The 20413-nt window shown below is 41.0% G+C and overlaps 1 protein-coding gene across 4 annotated transcripts in view; it reads right to left on the bottom strand.

The window, feature by feature from the left end:
• Nucleotides 1-16900, bottom strand: part of SULF1 (sulfatase 1) — a 170827-nt gene extending 153927 nt beyond the window's left edge. For 3 of the 4 annotated variants that reach the window (XM_080646253.1, XM_080646255.1, XM_080646248.1), the window contains exon 1: nt 16573-16900. The gene's annotated coding sequence lies outside the window, so the exon portion shown is untranslated. The remainder of the gene's footprint in view (nt 1-16572) is intronic. The other variant, XM_080646251.1, reaches the window with a different exon arrangement.
• Nucleotides 16901-20413: the final 3513 nt, after the last annotated feature.

Here is a 20413-nt window from a genome sequence, read left to right as displayed (position 1 = left end):
TGTTGTTTGCTTGAATGTAGATTATATCCAATTTTTATGCTTTTTTTGTGAGATTGTTTTGCTTATTCTTCTTTTATTTATTTTTTTGTTTGTTTTGTGCTTCACCTTTCCCTTGCCTCACTCCATATTAATTGGTGTTGTAGTTTGTACTAATCCCCAGGCACTTGTTGCTGGCATTTGCTGGGATTAGTGATTGTTCTATTGGAGTTTTATCCCCAATATATATAGTCTGTTCCCCTTTCTCTCTTAGTCAATTTCTTGTCTCTCTTACTTTTTTTTTTTCTCTTTACTTTCCCTTTTCCCAATTTCATTTTCACACTCCTTTTTTCTTTTTTTTTTTCTTTCTTTCTTTTTTCCTCTTCTTCTTTCTCTTCTATCACCTAATTTGCCTTTCTCTGGTGGTCACCTTTATTGGAGGTTATTAATATCGTGAATACATTCCTGTTCAGTGCCTTGTGAGTTGTACCTGGTAGTGCTGTATTTTGTGCCTTTAAATCAACCCAGGAGAGAGAGAACTACATAACCAGACACCCAGAGAAGAGAGACCATGGGGAGACAAAGAAGCAGCCCGCATATGAAAGAAAAGCAGGCATCACCAGAAAAGGAAGTAAACGAAATGGAGGCAAGCAACCTTCCAGAAAAAGAATTCAGAGAAATGGTCATAAGGTGGCTGAAAAGAATGGAAGACAAATTCGACAATATGAGCAAGAACCAAGAGGAAATGAAGAAGAACCAAGAAGAAATGAAAAATGACATCGCTGCTGTAAAGAACTCAATAGAAAGCATCAAGAGTAGACTAGAAGAAGCAGAGGACCGCATCAGTGAGCTAGAAGACAAGATGGAAAAAAATACCCAAGAAAAGCAACTTCTAGAAAAAAAAATTAAAAGGCAGGAGGAGAGTCTAAGGGAACTTTGGGACAACACGAAACAAAACAACATCCGCATAATAGGGGTTCCAGAAGGAAAGGAAGCTGAGCAAGGAATAGAAAACCTCTTTGAAGAAATAATGACAGAAAATTTCCCAGATATAGGGAAGAAAAAACCCACACAAATCCAAGAAGCTCACAGAGTCCCAAGCAAAATGAACCCCAAAAGACCGACGCCAAGGCACATTATAATTAAATTGGCAAACACCAACGACAAAGTAAGAATCTTAAAAGCAGCAAGAGAGAGACAGAAAGTTACATACAAAGGAACCCCCATCAGACTAGCAACTGATTTCTCAACAGAAAATCATCAGGCCAGAAGGGAATGGAATGAAATATACAAAGTCATGCAAAGGAAGGGGCTGAATCCAAGAATACTGTACCCAGCAAGGCTGTCAATCAAAATTGAAGGTGAAATCAGGAGCTTCACAGACAAAAAAGGACTAAGGGAATTTATTACCACCAAACCAGCAATGCAAGAAATGCTAAAGGGTCTACTGTAAAAAAAAAAAAGAAAAGAAAGAAAGAAAGAAAGAAAGAAACAGGAAGCGAAGAAGTAACACAGGGGTAAAGAATAGGAATGGCGACAAATAAGTACCTATCAATAATAACTTTAAATGTAAATGGATTAAATGCCCCAATCAAAAGACATAGGGTAACAGACTGGATAAGAAAACACGACCCATATATCTGCTGTCTACAAGAAACCCACCTCAGAAAAAAAGACGCACACAGACTGAGGGTGAAGGGATGGAAAAAGGTTTTCCAGGCAAATGGAACTGAAAAAAAAGCTGGGGTAGCAATACTTATTTCTGACAAATTAGATCTCAAACTGAAGGACATAACAAGAGATAAGGAAGGCCATTTCATAATACTAAAGGGAGCAATCCAACAAGAAGAAATAACTCTGGTAAACATATATGCACCCAATACAGGAGCACCCAAATACATAAAAAAACTCCTGGAAGATATCAAGGGAGACATTGACAGCAATACAATCATAGTAGGAGACTTTAATACCCCACTATCACCATTGGACAAATCCTCTAAACAAAACATCAGCAAAGAAACATCAATCCTAAATGACTCACTAGACCAGATGGAATTAATTGACATCTTCAGAACATTTCACCCCAAAGCCACAGAATATACATTCTTCTCAAGCGCACATGGGTCATTTTCAAAGATAGACCATATGTTGGGACATAGGCAAAGTCTCTTCAAATTCAAGAAGATAGAAATCATATCAAGCATCTTCTCAGACCACAGTGGCATAAAACTGGAAATCAACTACAATAAAAACAACCCAAAGAAATCAAACACATGGAGACTAAACAGCATGCTATTAAACCATGACTGGGTTACCAGAGAGATCAAAGAAGAAATAAAAAACATCATGACAACAAATGACAATGAAAACACTACAATCCAAAATCTATGGGACACAGCGAAAGCAGTCTTGAGAGGGAAGTTCATAGCTCTACAAGCCTACTGCAAAAAACAAGAAACAGGGCTAATAAATTACCTAACCCAACAACTCAAAGAGTTAGAAAAAGAGCAACAAGAAAAGCCCAGTGTAAGCAGAAGGAAGGAAATAATAAAGATCAGAGCACAGATAAACGACATAGAGACCAAAGAAACAATACAAAAGATCAACAAAACCAAGAGCTGGTTCTTTGAAAGGATAAACAAGATTGATGAACCTCTAGCCAGGCTCACCAAGAAGCAAAGGGAGAGGACCCAAATAAACAAGATCAGAAATGAAAGAGGTGAAATAACAACAGATCCCGCCGAAATACAAAGGATTGTTAAAAAATACTACGAACAACTCTATTCCAACAAACTGGACAACCTGGAGGAAATGGACATATTCCTAGAAAAATATAACCTTCCAAAACTCAATCAGGAAGAATCTAAACAGCTCAACATGCCAGTAACTATGGAAGAAATTGAAGCAGTCATCAAAGAGCTTCCGGCAAACAAAAGCCCGGGGCCAGACGGCTTCACTGGAGAGTTCTACCAAACATTCAAGGAAGAACTAAAACCTATCCTCCTCAGACTATTCCAAAAAATTCAAGAGGAAGGAACACTTCCAAGCTCCTTCTATGAAGCCAGCATCACCCTAATACCAAAACCAGATAAAGACAACACAATGAAAGAGAATTACAGGCCAATATCCCTCATGAATGTAGATGCCAAAATCCTCAACAAAATTCTAGCAAATAGGATCCAGCAGTACATCAGAAAGATCATACACCATGACCAAGTAGGGTTTATCCCAGGAATGCAAGGATGGTTCAATATCCGCAAATCAATAAATGTGATACATCACATAAACAAATTGAGAGATAAAAATCACATAGTCATATCAATTGATGCAGAAAAAGCATTTGACAAAATCCAACACCCTTTCTTGATAAAAACTCTCAACAAGGTGGGAATAGAAGGATCATACCTCAACATCATAAAAGCTATATATGATAAACCCACAGCTAACATCATACTCAATGGGCAAAAACTAAAACCATTTCCCCTAAGAACAGGAACAAGACAGGGATGCCCACTCTCACCACTCCTGTTTGACATAGTACTGGAAGTATTAGCCACTGCAATTAGACAAGAAGAAGAAATAAAAGGCATCCAAATTGGAAAAGAAGAAGTAAAGCTGTCCTTATTTGCAGATGACATGATATTGTACATAAAAAACCCGAAAGACTCCATCAAAAAACTAACAGACTTAATAAATGAATTCGGCAATGTAGCAGGATACAAAATTAACACCAAGAAATCTATGGCATTTCTATACACCAACAATGAACTTACAGAAAGAGAGACTAAAAAAGCAATCCCATTTTCCATCGCACCAAAAAAATTAAGATACTTAGGAATAAACCTAACCAAGGAGGTAAAAGACCTATATGCAGAAAACTACAGGACACTGAAAAAAGAGATAGAGGAAGATGTAAACAGATGGAAGAACATACCATGTTCATGGATTGGTAGAATCAACATCATTAAAATGTCCATACTACCCAAAGCAATCTATAGATTCAATGCACTCCCCATTAAAATACCAACGGCGTATTTCACAGACCTAGAAAGAACTCTCCAAAAATTCATCTGGAATAAAAAAAGACCCCGAATAGCCACAGCAATCCTGAGAAAGAAGAATAAAGTAGGAGGGATCTCAATACCAGATTTCAAGCTGTATTACAAAGCCACTGTCCTCAAAACAGCCTGGTACTGGCACAAGAACAGACATATAGATCAATGGAACAGAATAGAGAATCCAGATATCGACCCAAACCAATATGCGCATTTAATATTTGACAAAGGAGGCATGAACATACAATGGAGTCAAGACAGTCTCTTTAATAAATGGTGTTGGGAAAATTGGATAGATACATGCAAAAAAATGAAACTAGATCACCAACTTACACCATACACAAAAATAAACTCAAAATGGGTACAGGACTTAAATATAAGACGGGAAACCATAAAAATACTAGAGGAATCCACAGGCAGCAAAATCTCAGACATATGCCAAAAGAACTTTTTCAGTGATACTGCCCCTAGGGCAATGGAAGCCAAACAGAAAATAAACAAATGGGACTACATCAAAATAAAAAGCTTTTGCACAGCAAAAGAAACCATCAACAAAACAACAAGAAACCCCACTGTATGGGAGAACATATTTGCAAATGGTATCACTGATAAAGGTTTAATTTCCAACATCTACAGGCAGCTTATACAACTTAATAAAAGGAAGATAAATGATCCAATAAAAAAATGGGCAACGGACCTAAATAGAAGCTTTTCGAAAGAAGACAGAAGGAAGGCCAAGAGACACATGAAAACATGCTCAAAGTCACTAATTATCCGAGAGATGCAAATCAAAACAACAATGCGATACCATCTCACACCTGTCAGAATGGCTATCATCAACAAATCAACAAACGACAAGTGTTGGCGAGGATGCGGAGAAAAAGGAACCCTCGTGCACTGCTGGTGGGAATGCAGACTGGTGCAGCCACTGTGGAGAACAGTATGGAGTTTCCTCAAAAAACTGAAAATGGAACTCCCATTTGACCCAGTAATCCCACTCCTAGGAATATATCCTAAGAAACCAGAAACACCAATCAGAAAGGATATATGCACCCCTATGTTCATAGCAGCACAATTTACAATAGCTAAGATTTGGAAACAGCCTAAATGCCCATCAGCAGATGACTGGATCAGAAAACTATGGTACATCTACACAATGGAATACTATGCTGCCGTAAAAAAGAAGGAATTACTACCATTTGTAGGCACTTGGATGGAATTAGAGAACATTATGCTAAGTGAAATAAGCCAGTCAATGAAAGAAAAATACCACATGATCCCACTCATTTGGGGATAATGAAAAACATTATAAACTGATGAACAAAAAGATAGTTACAGAGGCAGTAAAGCATCAAACAGACTGTCAAATTACAGTGGTAAGGTTAGGGAGAGGTGGGGGAAATAAGAGATCAACTGAAGGACTTATATGCATGTATATAAGAGTAACCAACGGATGCAAAACATTGGGGGGTGAGGGCATGTATGGGAGTGGGGTGGGGGTGGGGGGCAATGGTAAGATATGTACACATATAATACCTTAATAAAAATTTGAAAAAAAAAAAAAAAACATCTGAGAAAATAGCCCTAATTTTAAAACAGGCAAAGGGTGGAAATGGGCAATATTTTTAAAAAGCACTAGAGAATGGACAACAAACATATGGAAGGAAAAGTTTAACCTCAAAAGTTGAATTGTTGAAAGTTCAAATAAAAAAAAGATATGGTTTTCGCCTTATCAAGTTAAGAAAAGGTATTTTACAACAGTGCTTCTCAAACTTCAATGTGTGTTCAAATCACCAGGGTGTCTTGTTAAAACTTAGATCCTGATTCATGGAAGCAGAGAAAAAAACTTTCTGCATTTTCTCATAGTCTGCAAGTGATGCCCATGTTTCTGAACTTGAGGCCATACCTTGAACACTCAGGTGATCTATAACCATATGATGAATATTGGTGAAAATAGCTGTGTGTCACATGTAACTGAGTCTGTTGTAAATCAGTGCGACCCTTTTGGAAAGTAGTTTGGCTGTGTGATTTAGAGCAGTGCTCTCCAGTCCGGCTGTACATTAAAGTTTCACGATGAACTTTACAAAATATCTATGCCCAGATCCCATTCCAGACTAATTAAATCAAAATCTCTGAGAGTGGGACCCTGTAGTGAGTATTTTTCTGGGGTTGTATGTGTGTGTGACATTTTTAATTAAAAAATGAATACTTTATTGCATAGATAAAATTGTGATTATGTGGATAATAAATAAAATATAATGTAAATTTTAAAATATAACATGGGTGAATAATATTCCTTGTGTGCACTTGCTTGGGTATCACATCTGTATTCATTCATCTGCTAATGGACAGTATAATGCTAAATAAAAATGACCAAGTAAAAAAAAAAAAAAAAAAAAAAAAAAAAAAACTTGAATGGAACCCAAGTCTCTTTTGAGGAACCAAAATGCTGTCAAGTCTCCACAGGTCAATGCTATTCCCACACATTTCTAGAAATAGGACCACATTTTAATTCCAAATCTTGCTGATTCAAGTAGCGTATTCTTTCAATCATGCTGCCTCCCAATATCTAGTGCAAGAGTTTGAAATGGCAAATATAATCTTTGACCTCTAATAAAATTGTATAATGAGGTAAGTAAAAAACGACTCTCCCATTTAAGAGAATCTTAAAATGAAGTGTGACTGAAAGAGAAATAAAAGAATAGCCTGGCTGACATGTCTCAGTGGTTGAGCGTCAACCTATGAACCAGGACAGTGGTCGGCAAACTGCGGCTCGTGAGCCACATGCGGCTCTTTGGCCCCTTGAGTGTGGCTCTTCCACAAAATACCACGACCTGGGCAAGTCTATTTTAAAGAAGTGGCGTTAGAAGAAGTTGAAGTTTAAAAAATTTGGCTCTCAAAAGAAATTTCAGTCGTCGTACTGTTGATATTTGGCTCTGTTGACTAATGAGTTTGCCGACCACTGAACCAGGAGATCATGGTTCAATTCTCAGTCAGGGCATATGCCCGGGTTGTGGGCCCGATCCACAGTAGGAAGAGTGAGGAGGCATTCATCAATGATTCTCTCTCATCACTGATGTTCCTATCTCTCTCTCCCCCTCCCTTCCACTCTGAAATAAAAATATATTTAAAGGAAAAAAGAAATAATAGCTCCAAGCAAGAGGTCATAGAAAGAAAAGCAGGGAGGCAGGGAAATCTTTTTTAAACTTTAAAATTAGGAATGATTTGTCTTTATGGTTAGTGAAGAAGGGAGTGCCTTTATCATTTGTAAAATAAGTTATCCATATATTCTACAAATGGATGCCAACCTATCTCTTCCAAAGTAGAAGATGAAGGTTTATGAGCAGAAACAACTTAAATACTTCATCTCTTCTTGTTTCTAGACTCTCTTTAAATTATATATCCCTCTCCACCACCAACTTTTCTGTATTTCTATGGGGTGGACAAGTTGCATTTTCTTAGTTGAGAGTTGGCTCCCCTGCATTTGCCCACATGGCCCACCATCATATGGACACTACACACAATGGACTAATGCTGAACTAGCCTGATGCTGAACTGGACCCTGCTGCAACATGGAAGGGAAACTCTGGACACTGGCTTTGCTTTTAGCTCTACTGAATCCCCAGCTGCGCTTCTTCCAGGAATGGATTAAGGGAAATGAGGCTTTAGAAACACAGAGATGTATGTCTACACAAATAAAAACCACTCATCTTCCCATGCGAGTCTCAGAAAATTCTTTCTCTCCAGATATTGTAAGAACTCCACTCCCAGCCCTATCCGGTTTGGCTCAGTGGATAGAGCGTCGGCCTGCAGACTGAAGGGTCCCAGGTTCGATTCCGGTCAAGAGCATGTACCTGGGTTGCGGGCACATCCCCAGTAGGGGGCGTGCAGGAGGCAGCTGATCGATGTCTCTCTCTCATCGATGTTTCTAACTTTCTATCCCTCTCTCTTCCTCTCTGTAAAAAATCAATAAAATATATTTTAAAAAAAATTAAAAAAAAAAAAAAAAAGAACTCCACTCCCAGCACTCATTGGGGAAAGGGATACCTCAACTTCCCGATAACAAGAGGACCACACTCTTTCTCCTTCTCTCCTTTCTCTTCTGTCTTCTGTCATTGATCGCTCTTTTCTCCCAATCCTCCCACCGTTCCTCCTTCTCCTCTTTGCCCAGTGCCTCCCTTCATTGTCTTCCCAAACTGCATCTCTGCCAATTCTCTGATTAAAAAATACTGTGTCTTTATTTGAAAATGTCACACTCAGTTTAACACCAAGCCCTAGCTCACCCATTCTTTTTACTTGTAAAAAAAAATACAGCTATTTGAGTGCTTACTATGTTCTATGCTCTGTACTAAGTATCTTATTTGTATTATCTCATTTAACCTTTATAACAGCCTTTTATGATAAACACATATCCATCTTATAGGGAAGGAAACAGTGAAAAAGAGGGTAAACGCATTGTCCGCACACAGTTTATAGGTGGGGATGAATCACTGCTCTGATTCATCTGCTTAGGGACATTGAGCAAAGTCTTGCCCAGCTCAGGTTCCAGCTCCTCCAACAGGGGGCTCTGTTGACATCCCTTTTACTTAATTAGTACTAATAATTGATATTTAATCACAAAATCCTTTCCATGATTACTAAGAATTGTGTTCATGTCTTTCCCCCCACAGCTAAATTAGATATATTTTCAGAGCAAGGAGAGTGTCCTATATTATCTTGTATTCTTCTCTGCACTAGGAAAAAAATTCCTACATAGGAAGTGCTCAAATCCACCTGGAATAAATGAATTAACACATTGATGGAGCTTTCTAAAGCCTGTCCCTTTGGCCTCTGATTATATTTAGAAGGTGCATTATGGTTATTCCTTAGGGCATCAACTCAACTGCTAAAAAGTAATTTAAGCTGTTTGCTATTGAGTAGATTCCCCCAAGTCCCTTTAACTAAATATAGATGTCATATATGAAAAAGGTGATAACACATGTGAAACCTCCAGGTGTCTCAAATAAAACATATTACCTGCCTGTGCTTTTCTTCATCTGCTAAATTCAGAACACTTTCCTTTCTTTTAGCAGCATGAAGCTCTCAAGAGGAAAAAAGGAGCATATGATTTGTAGGGGACTCTCTTTTCTGGGATGCATTTCTTTTACATGAAAGTTAAAAGCTGAGATTTCCAGAATATCTGGACGCAATAGCAAGCACATCTGTTTACTAGGACGTTCTATTTAAGGGAAGATTAATTATTGGCAGGTGAGGGTCAAGGGGGAGGCTTTAAACTGGCAGGAAGTCTATTCAGAGGACATGTTATATTATAGAAAGGTGATTTTGGTGTTAAGCCTTATTAGTGATACAAGCTTGAAGATAAATCCACAGGTGCACACTTCTAAATTAACTTATCAATAAAAGCACACTCAGCATGCAATTAATCATTTCTCACCAGGACTCTGGGATATTTCATAAGGGTCTAACTTTCAGTTTTATTTTAAGTTAATGTAGCAGGCGTTGCCTCTGACTTGCACCGCCATACTACAAAATACACAAAACTCAAAACTCTCTGTAATTCAGATTTCCATTTTGTTTATTAGGAATGCTGTGTCATTGCTCAGAAAAATGGAACGCTGTTTACATTGGTATATTTTGGGCCTCTTTCATCAAGGGAATGGGTTCAGAAGGATTTTCCTGAGTTCTTGAGACAAATCTGTCCCAGGCCTTTTCTGTATTCTACAGCGTGGACAAGTTGCATGTAGTTTAGTAGCCCTCTTTGCAGATGGGGAAAAACCGTAACACAAAGTAATAAATGGCTGGTTCGGGGTTTCAGTTAACAGTGGCAACATAACTCATATCTAGCAACAGCAATTTGCAGCTGAACTGAAGATATGGCAATTCCAACAAACGATGGAAGTGAGACTGAATAGAACACAACAAAAGCAAAAATACACAAAGGTAAATGAAAATCGCCATCCAGTGAACAGAAAATTCAATAACTACCGTTTTATAACATGCTCGGATATGTGATAAAACAAGCCCCCTTGTTACCATGGCACTCTTCCCTTGCAAAGGTGTCTAGGCTTGCTCATGAGTTTATTATCCAGATGAAACTTAACCAGAGCCATCTGGGCTCTTCTGGTTCCCAAACTTTGCTCCCTCGTAGCCACCTAACCTTGTGTGAGGATTTGATTAGTATTACATGAATGGGCGTAGATTAGTTTTGGGAGATTCTACCTTTTCTCATGAAGATTTCTTACCCAGAAACATGATGTGAGTGTTCATTTATTCACCATTGCAATTTAATATCAACGTCACCCACCACTGTTAAACAGTGACATGTCCAAGTCCCTTGGCTTCACATTTTAGAAAATGTAGAAATAGTTTCCTACTGATCTGTAGCTGTATAGTTTTAAAAACCAGAATGGAAAAGGATTTACCTTTGAAGGTGAAGTGGAGAGCCACATTTTTTTTTAACAAAGCTTTAATGCATGATTGAACATGGGTCACGAATTTTGAGGGCAAATGGAACTAGTTTAGATGCTACAGCTGAAGACGAGTTCAAGCAACAAACTGTTATGCTTTGTTTTGAAAGGTTTATAGACACGTTTGCTGGGGAGAGGGAGGGATCTTCCGCAATACTGCCTTGCCCTTTATCCTAGCCGAGTTCCGTTTCTTTCCTCTCTCGGGCCTGGGGCAGGTGCAGACCAGATGATCAGGATCAGAGAGAATATTCTTTGATCTAACCCTAGATCCTGAACACTGAAATTGAATGACCAGTGTCCAAGGACCTATTTGCTCAGTGGCATTCAGGCTTTGTAGGTTGACTTATCAGCCAGCTGCCCTGGTGGGGAAAGGCTGTGGACTGAAGGCATGGTGGATGGTGGATGGTGGATGCCGAGTTTGGAGACAGACCAGCTCAAGCTGATTGCTTTCAGCTTTTTGTTACATTTGGTTTGGACATGAGGGACGGCAAATGTCCAAGCCCCTTTGTTTTGTCTAAGTGGTATCTTGCTTTACCAATTACTTCTGGAAGCTTGACCTGACTCTCTACAATGTTTTGCCAAGTTATTATTACTTTCTAAATAGTGGGCCAGGAGGAAGGAAGAAGAGCACATGACCCTTCGGCGAATTCCACTCCCCGCTGGGGTCCACCGCTCAGTCCTTTGTTTCCCCAGCACTGCGGCCCAGCGCCTGCTCTTTATCATCCTTTCATGCAGGACCCAGGACCCTGCTCCTCCCAGCAACGAGTATTCAACTGTCACCATTGTCCATACAGATCCATTAACTCGGTTGCTCCAAATCCCTAAATGCCCAAAGCAGCTCCCTCCCTCCCTCTCTTCTCTTTCTCTCACTCTCCCTTTCCTATCCTCCCACCTTTGGTGGCAGAAGATATGGCTAAAGACACACCATAAGTAGATAGAATGACTGACATATTAAGTTGAACACAGTCATGCAACCTAGATCCATATCTCTATATGCACCTACCAGCCTTCTTTCTCTTCCATTTATTGCACGTGCAGCTGAGCCAGGTGCTTAATGCATTTTCTGCATAACATCCCCAAGGAAAGTATTCTTATCTCCGCTTTACAGACTTTAAGAACTGAGCGGTGAAGTCACTGGTCCACAGCCACACAGCTAGTGAGAGATGGTGCCTGGATTAGAACACCAGTCTGTCTCAACCCAAGGACTGTACCATCCTGCTTCCAAATCATATTTGAAATTTTATAACTTAGAAGGGCAGCTAGCTAATAGGTATAATTTCTACCATAGTTATAGAAAACTGAAGTAGATAAGGGTTTTTCATATGATACACATGCTTAATTTGGGGCAATAATATCATATTTTGCTTAAGAGGCATTTTTCCTAAGCTACCCCAAAATATAACCATTCAGGTTTCATCATTCCCGCCCGCCCCCCCCCCCGCACCCTCCCCTCCCACCTTCCTCTTTTTTTTTTTAAAATATATATTTTTATTGATTTTTTACAGAGAGGAAGGAAGAGGGATAGAGAGTTAGAAACATCGATGAGAGAGAAACATCGATCAGCTGCCTCCTGCACACCTCCCACTGGGGATGTGCCCGCAACCAAGTTACGTGCCCTTGACCGGAATCGAACCCGGGACCCTTCAGTCCGCAGGCTGATGCTCTATCCACTGAGCCAAACCGGTTTTGGCCCACCTTCCTCTTATAGGTGGAACTAGAGGGGAAAGTGCCTGGGATGTTTGAATGTCCCTGTGAGCTTGTCAACACACATTTATGAACGTTTTCTGTGGGGCTCAAAGTGGCCCAGGCCAGTCCATGTTTTAGGAGACTTCACCATATCTAAGGAGTCAAGAATAAAAAGGCAAAGTAGAAAGCAGGATTAAAAACAGGGTGATTTTGCTAAGTGCAAATCATAGGTAACTAATGGTCATCTTCAAGCTAAGGAAAACATCACCAGGAGATGTAGTAGGGGAGGCTTCTTGGAGGAGGTGGAATTTAAGCTGAAACTTTGTAGGACACAGACGTAGTAGACATGATGAGGATGTTCTACACACAGTCTTTTAACATAGAACTAGGAAAAACCACATACATGATGATAAATTCTCATTTTGCAGATAACCAGATAGAAAACTGGAATGGTTAGGGATTAGAGAAGAGACCAGGAAGGGGGGACATTGATCTGGCCACTTCAGTTGCAGGCAAGGATAGACTGCTATTGCTATAGGAATTTGGTGGGAGATAGGGTCAGAAGGTTGGGGCCAAATAACAGAGGGCCAGCCCCTCAGACTGAGAAATTCAAACCGAGGGTCCATGTGGGACTTCTCAGCTGGGAAAAGCTTTGACGGAAGAAGTGTTTGTGGAAGTGCAGTCTGCCATGGTGGACGGAAGAGGCAGTGGACCAGTTAGGAGGTTGTTGTAATGAGCCACGTGTGATACGCTCATCACACTGGAGCAGTAGCTGTGGGCCAGATGTGGAGACATTTGAAAGGAAGGACTTGCAGAATCTGATGACAGATTAGCTATGGGGTGAGAAGGAAAAAAAAAAAAAATAGCTACCAGGCTAATTCTTCTTCCTAGCATATTGAGATAGAATTGAAAATATTTTAAATAGGAAACATATTTAGGACAAACTTTTTCCAAAAAAATCTTCTTTCAAATACCAACCCCTCCCCCACGCCCCCCCACCCGCCCCGCCATGGATCTAACCTAAAGTAGGTAAATTTACCATATGACCAAAATCTTAATTTTATATTTGAGCCTCTTTTTCTTCAAAGTCAATAATTATGATTTTAAAAAAAGACTCTATTTAGAAACACCTTCTTAAAAATTTTAACCCCCTTAAATTTGCTTTATGCTTTGCATCCAAAAATATTGCACAGGGCAAAAAAGACCAGATGTCTTGACCTGACCCATTGGTTGGCCGCATCCATGTGGCAGTGGTTGGGGAAAGCTCAATACTCAGTATCAGAAATCCACTTCATGGATCTTTAAAAAATAAAACCATTTAAAATCTAAAACACAAAAGAACCAAGCTCCTACCCATCCCCATATGGATAGACAGATATACTTAAGAAAAGTAATGCAAAGTGTCACCGTTGCCATTTGTCTCTATTATTACAATGGCAATGACCACAACGATGTCCCTGAAGTCACATATATTTCCTTGGGAAAAAACAGAGTAGGACCCTTTTAGTTCTTTGATGAAGGTCCCTCCTCATAATTTACCTTGAGTTCACTGACTACCTGGATTAATGTACCCTAGTTTTCCATCCCACCATAAACATGGATTTTGTAAATTAATGAATCCAGCTTTCAGATCACGTTTCACTTTGAGGATGCGTCCCCTTATTGCATGCCAGGATAGCGGGACACATCAATAGTGCAAACTGAGATCTGCACCCCCGTTCTTCACTCCCTGAGCCAGAGACCCCTGGTGCTCAAACACTTTTACAGCTGTTGGAATACTGATGGGAAATTCATGTGTGCTACCGGCCCAAGTGCTGTCACAAAGAATCCAAATGTCAAACTAAGGCATGCAGAAGTCACCATAAATATGTCTCTGCATGTGTACCATCTGCAACAGTCCATTCAGAGTGTGACAAGAGACTGGGCTTGCCCTGTGGGCACTGTCTTTCAAGCAGACCCTTTTAAGTTTTGCTCCGTGACTTCATATTAGGGGGACTAACACACAATTTGGTCTTCTCAAGGTGTGAATTAATTATTCCTCAACACTTCCTTTCTTGTTTCCACCTTTAAAAAAACATATTTTTATTGACTTTTTTTTAGAGAGAGAGGAAAAGAAAAGGGGGGGGGGGAGAAACATTGATGAGAGAGAACTTTGATTGGCTGCCTCCTGCATGCTCCTTGTGGGGGATGAGCCCACAACCCAGGCATGTGCCCTAAGTGTCGAACCGGAGACCTCTTGGTGCATGGGTCGATGCTTAACCACTGAGCAACACCGGCTGGGCTCTTGTTTCCATCTTGCCTAGTCCTATGTACAACTGACTTGGTGGTGGTGGGGGGGGTGGGCGTGGGAAGGTTGGTGATTGTCCCATATTGTCAGACTCCCTGGGCAGGTGGCCTGGTGGTCAATCTGCAACAGCAGTAGCATATGCTTGTGGGGCTACTGTGGCCAAACAGCGACTTACTTGCCTTTGTAAGATGCCATCACACCGCGCCTCATGGAGAAGCACATCTGCGAGGAGGAACTTTTTCTCCTGAAATATTTCCGTGATGGTGAAAAATGGCATCACTAGTCAGCACCAGACCTGCCACAGGCAGTGTGCAGTCCTAACCGAGGCAGCGTGGGTCAGTTTCCTATACCCCTGCTCCACGCTAAAACCAAAATGGAATGACTGGAATTCCAAAAGACTCCAGCTTACGAACTTAGTCCTATTTTGGTTATGTAATATTGGGAATCGGATAATGCTCAGTCCTAGTAACCGCCTGCTTATTTATGAGGCTGTTTTCTCATTGAACTGCTCAGACCATATCCGGAGCACATTCTGAATCACGAGTAAACACTGCACTAAAATAGCGTTGGAATCATAACTTTTTAAGAAGGGAATTCAACACATCGACTATCTGGTTGTAAAAAGTGTAAATAATGCAACTTGAAACATAACTTTAGGGGCATCTTTATCCAGATGAATATAAAAATCACAAAGCACGAGCCATAAATCCTGTTATGCAACCTATTAAGCAGCTCCTATTTCAGAAGAGCTGGCATACAGTATTATTCATTGAGCCTCTTCACCTGTGGCGGGTGAGAATGGTGTTGGGTTTCTCCACCCAACGTGAAAGTCCGCTGGGAGCCAGAATCCTGAGCACCACCGGCACATGAATATTGATGAGGGAGGCAAGTCTGCGAGGGCGCAAAAGGAGTACCTCGCCGACTCCCCTAGCTTGATCAAACATTTCAACACTGAAAATTTAGTTTTTGATCCCTGTAAAAACAGGGCATCCATTCGGAAGGCCTTCTTTATACCACAGACTAAGCATAGTATAGAAATCCCACTGTTGTTTTCAGTTCGATTTAATTTTGGTGGGTGCTCTGGGCAGAGTGGTTACGTTACACACAAGTTGAAAACTCATTATCTGTTGCTCAAGCTTTGGGATGACCATTCATTTCCAATGATTAATTTATAAGGAAGACCTTTTAAAAAAACACACACACACACACACAAAGAAAACACGCTTGTTTATAACTAAGCCAGAAAAAAAATCTATTTACATTTAATTAACACTTCAGATAGCCCGTTTAAAACCCATAAATGTAGTGACTTTAATGATCCCTTACAGAGATGCTGCAGCAGTTTTCAATGACTTGTAAAACTTTCACAAACAGATCTGCAAATGAATTACCGCCCACTGCTCCCTGCAGCTGCTGAGGGTTAAGTTAAAGAGCTTGTTCCCACTTCCTCCTTTTCTGTTTCTCTTCTAGCTCTAAGCATTTTTGTTTCAAAGCTCTTCTATCAGCTGCTCCGAGGGCTGCGGCTGCTCCTAAGGAGTTTTCCAACTTCAGAGCCCCATCCCCAAGATGGTTTAAAAACACCGTGGCCCGCCGTAAATCAGACACAATCAACATGGCAAAAATCAGTTCAGAAAGCATTTCATCTCTACCAGCCACTCAGTAATAGACCCTGACAGGAATCTTTATAAATGGAGTGGTAAAATGCAACAGTTTGGAAGTGAATTTTCATTTTGAAAGCTAACACGGACGCTTTCTTGGCCTCATCCATCCTGTGGGAGCAATGTAGAGCTCCCACTTGGAGTGTGCAAAGAGGATAGGATGTTAAAGGGTACACGCACGGCTCCAACAGGCATTTCCTTAGCTGCACCTTCAAGAGCAAGGCAGGGGGAGTGTTAGTTCTGCAGAGAGCCAAGCCCAAGCGACGCTCCCTGTTATCTGTCAGCCGCACAATAGCAGCATTGAGAAGATAGTAACAACTGGCTTTGACAAGTGCGCTGTGCTAGCATTCCATTCAAACGAGAGAGAGAGAGAGAGAGAGAGAGAGAGAGAGAGAGAGAGAGAGAGAGAGAGAGAGAGAGAGAGAGGCATTCTTTGACTTTACCTGGGGGGAAAAACCCTGCTTGTCTTGGGGCTGCAGAAAACGAATCCCTCCTCCTGCTCCACAAGCAAAGTCGTTCTGATGCCTGCAACTCTCCCCTGGAGGAGACCACACAGCTCCAGCGAGGCAGCCTTCCTGCTCCTAATCCCCACTCGAACGTGATGACACACACTAACCCCAACCATCTGGTGAAACACGTCCGCGAGCACTCAGCACAGTGGTGTGTCAAGACGGGCTGCCCAATCCAATTGCTGGGGCTGGTGCCTCTCACCGACGGAGGCTGAGGGCAGGGCTGAAAGTGGAGGTCTGAGAACTCCCGGTCCAGTAACCTGAGATTGGCTCAGAGAAAGGGCGGCTATAAAAAGAGAAGTGGGAGGTGCTAACGAGAAGGTGGAGGGAATGGATTCTCCCGGTGGCCAGTTGCGCGTTACTTTTCACAACTCCCTGCGCTCCCCGGGGACGTTGGGGACCCTCCGTGGGACGCACAGAAACCCTAAAAACTCTTTTCCTGCCGACCTAGTGAGGGCCATCTCCTCCTCCTCGCCCCCGAAATTACAGATTCCTCTTGATAGCCTGGTAAAGCGTTCCTGCAGGAGCGGTTTGCACGGAAATGTGACATCTATCTACATTTTGAAATCTAAACTCCTACCTTCCCTTGATTAAATCGTGGCTGCCTCCAGCATGCCTTGGGAGGAAGGGGGTGGGGGCGCAGCTTGGAGCAGAAACTTCTCTGTTCCCACATACGGCTTCCCTGTTCGCCACAGGCTCAACTTCAGGACTAGTCAGTGAAGTTCATTTTGGTTTCCACGCGTGGAAAGTGGCACGCGCGCCCATAGGTAGCGGTGGCCTTCACTGCATCACTTGCTGCGTCCGCAGACGTCGCTTTGTAAAAGCCCTCGGCACCGGAGAGCTGCTCTCTGTCATTGATTATTTTTATGGGCTCCTAGTTAATTGCACTTATAACGTCCATATCGCTCCAACAGCTCATTAACAATTTTGCTTTGAAATGGTTTCCATTTTGGGTCATTTCAATACCTCCTTCTTACGTTGCGTTTCTTCCTTCCTTCCTTTCTTCTTTTCTCTAAACTGTTTTATAGAACTAATTACTCTGATAGCAGTCTGAACTCGAAAATGGCTATACTTGTTACACCGCTTTTAGGCGATATCTGAATATAATCTCATGGCTGCAAATCTCACCTTTTAAATAAGTTAATCAGACCTCTTAAGGAATTTTGAAAACCAGGAATTTGAAATATTATCAGCTCCCTGACAGTGTGTGTGGGAAGCCAACATTTTAAATTTTGAGTTTGTTTGAAATGTGAGGGGAACTACTGGAATAACCACCCCCCCAAAAAAAAATTTCAACATGCTTAAAGCATTAAAATCTTATAGACTATAAATAGATAGCTATCAAATACTCAGAGCGCCAGTATCACAAACAAGCATTTCAATAGCTAGCAAAACTGACTTGACTAGCATGTTGTTGTTTTTTTCAGGAATTTTTCTGTGATATTATGTTACGATACTTAAAAATGACTCCTGGTACAATTTTCTGGAGCACAAGATTAGAGAACCATAATGTTCAGATAGTGAATTTTTCCTGTCACTGGGCTGTAGGAAAGGAGAGAAAAACAGAACCAGAAGCTCAAGTACTGATTCATTTGCTCAGTTTCTTCCCAGAAGTGATTATGAGGTGTCCGTTTCACAGTACATAGTATATTCACTAAACCACTACGACTAATCAGCTAAACCCAGATACATAATCAACACAGAGACATTCAGCAATGGCGAGGGGCACCACAGGGCTAAAACTTCCCTTGGGCACCATAACATTTTTAATTGTGCCAATTATTGTAAGGCAATTTTTTTTCATTTAAAAAAAAATATATGTGTGTGTGTGTGTGTGTGTGTGTGTGTGTGTGTGTATATATATATATATATATATATATATATATATATATATATGTTAATCCAACCAGACTCACGTCTGGAAATCTGGACTACCTCAACTGCATAGATTTTGAAGACCCCGGAGACATTATTAACGTAGTTTGCATTCTCTTAAACTGGAAATTAACTTACAAAAGTAAAACCTAAGAAACAGTGAAGGTGTTTTATCAACCCTGTGCTTGTAACACACCTTTTTAAAGACATTTCCCAAGTGTCCCCGGCTCTGACCCACATTGTTGTTGAAAGTGCTTTTTTAACACACTTTGCTTCTAACTTAGTTGTCAACCTTTTCATTAAATCTCAGTCACGACTTCTCTTTGCAAACTTCAGCAATTTGTTCTACTTAAAACTTGCTTTAAGGAAAGTACAAGTTGAGCAATAGCTGCTGCCCATTTGCTATGATCTTAATTCTTGCTCCCTGCGAGTGTCTGTAAACATTACCTTTGCAAAATAAGTCCACAAGACACTTTTTTTGGCGTGTGTGTGTGTGTGTGTGTGTGTGCGTGTGTTTCTTGGTTGATGTTCTGAAATGCTTTTGTTAGGGAAAATCAACTCAAAGAAAAACCTGAAGCTGGTGCTGTAGGATAAGGTCCCGGCTTCCCTCTCCCTGCAGCCAGCTTCAGTGCTCAGCAGTGTCAGTTTAGAAGTTAAGAACTTTCCATTCCCTCCCTTCCTTTCTCCTTGCCATCTGCAAACAGTTTATTTTTTAAGGAGAAAAAAAAGTGAAATTGATTCTGTCTTGAAAGATCTAAACCTGAAATACAGCACATTTTAAAAGAGGATATTCAGCATTTGAATGTAAAGTTTGTTGATGAGGGTGAGGCTGTGTGCGGAGGGAAGAGCTTCATCATAGGAATTAAGTAAGGATAATTGTGAAAATGAAAAAATTAATTGTAGGTAACGGTGATACTGAAAAATAGGCCCTCCTATTCTGTTCCCACAGTTAAAATGTCCCTTTACTTATTAGCGCCAATTAGTTTCCATGGTAACCGACCAGCCCTTGTAAACCCGCACTCGGAGTTTCACTCATCTTTGTCTAGGCTGAGCTCACCACCCTTCTTCCTCCACAGATGGCAGTTTAGCTGGGTCTATATCTATAGCCATATCTTTTGCGCACACATAACTGGCACATAAGTGCCCACATCCACTTTATTACTAGGACAGTGGTGGCCCAGGGAGAATGCAAGTGGCATTTAATCCCCAAACTGCACCGCCTGCATCTGCTGCCACACTAATTTCCCTCCTCTTGGTTATTGTTTCTTCCAGTCTTGTTCTATTATCAGCTGTTTGCTGCTCGTAATTTCTTTTCAGGGAAGCCAATACAGTACAATAAAAACCTCATTAAACAGACACACCTATCAGCCTTGGAGAAAGCCCTAAACTACCCCTTTTTGTTTAAAGAATCATTAAAGTGAAAAAGAAAAACCACTTGTTTGTCATGCTTCAAAAAAAGAGAACAAAGCCAACATAAAGGTTGACCAAGCCAGGGGGCTAATACGAAGATTTAATGCACTTAAGACACCGTGGTTCCCCCTTGGGCTGCCGGTTGGCCAAGAATCCTGACTTAGCGCAGTAAACACATGATCAGCGAGGCTGAGAGCACTCCATTCACTTGGTGGGAGGGAGGCAACCTGGGTCTGCAGCACCCTGATGGTCACAGGCAGCCCTGTGCCATGGGGCTGTGGGCAGGTGATGCTGCTGAGTCCCCAGAAGTTAGTGTGACGAGGGAAGGATCTGCTGTAGGGGGTGGGGGGAGTTCAGTAAATGGTTGGAATTGTGAGAACTCAGCAAGCCACGGGCTCTTATAATTTGTGCTGACTTTAATTTGGACACAACTCAATTGTATTCAGTGTTATTTTGAGGCAAACCATCTCTTTCAAGAATTGAGAAGATA

The sequence above is a fragment of the Plecotus auritus genome, assembly GCF_963455305.1.
Source record: "Plecotus auritus genome assembly, chromosome: 11".
Classification (NCBI taxonomy): Eukaryota; Metazoa; Chordata; class Mammalia; order Chiroptera; family Vespertilionidae; genus Plecotus; species Plecotus auritus.
This window is presented reverse-complemented; position numbering and strand designations above follow the sequence as displayed.